At 30.4% G+C, this 924-nt stretch overlaps 1 protein-coding gene across 1 annotated transcript in view; it reads right to left on the reverse strand.

The window, feature by feature from the left end:
• Positions 1-924, reverse strand: part of LOC111734012 (olfactory receptor 11G2-like) — a gene marked incomplete at its 3' end in the record, with an annotated part of 3,973 nt that overhangs the window by 497 nt on the left and 2,552 nt on the right. The window lies entirely within an intron of this gene.

The following is a 924-nucleotide window of genomic DNA, read 5'->3' on the forward strand; positions in this document are numbered from 1 at the left end:
AATTGTAGCTCATTTAATTAGTCTTCTCTTAATGGGAACTGATATTTTCTCAACATTTTGCTATTACAACAATACTGCAATAAATAGTCTTGTACTTTCACCATTTCTCACAGTTATGAGAATATTTACAGGCTAAGTACCTTAGAAACTGAGTTGCTTGAGAACAGGGTATATGCCATCTAAATTTTGATAGAAGTTGCGTAATTGTCCTATATAGTTTGTAAAACTTATACTCCTATACAGTGTGTTATCAAACTTTTGATCTTTGAAAGTCCAATGGGTTAAAAATGAAATACTATTATAAGTTTATTCTAAATTATCTATTTATAAATGAATTATCTCTCCATATGTTTAAGAATCTTTTCTGATGTTATTTGTTTATATTCTTTAGCTTAATTTCCAATTGGGATCTTGTTCTGTTTTATTACTGTTTACAGAGTTTTATATACATTAAGGAAACAAACATTGTTTAACTGGCAAATAACTGAAAAGTCCTAAATTATTAACAAGCAAATCATTCAGAAATCCTAAAGACAGAAATATAAGATTAGTTAGTAAAGCAAAGGCAACTTGGGCTAGTGAAAGGGGTGGTTCATAGGAAGTTTTTTTTGTTTGTTTGTTTTTGTTTTTCTTGTTTTTTATCATTGAAGTTATTATCTTCAGCAAATCACTCCTCATTCCTAATTCTTATTTTCTTCATCTGCAGGATCAGGTAGCTGAATTGGTAAAGACACTTCAATAATAGGATGACCTTTCATTCAAAGCTTAGGAGGGAGTTCAAGGAGAACTAGCCCAAGTTACTAATGCAAATCCTGAGTGAATCTTTTTACTGATCTATAATTTGTGAGCACCTCCCATTGAAAAAAATATGGCCTAAATCTGTTCTCTGTGGTTCTGGTTTTACCTCTCATTTTATTTTAAGCA

The sequence above is a fragment of the Pteropus vampyrus genome, unplaced genomic scaffold, assembly GCF_000151845.1.
Source record: "Pteropus vampyrus isolate Shadow unplaced genomic scaffold, Pvam_2.0 Scaffold716, whole genome shotgun sequence".
Lineage (NCBI taxonomy): Eukaryota > Metazoa > Chordata > Mammalia > Chiroptera > Pteropodidae > Pteropus > Pteropus vampyrus.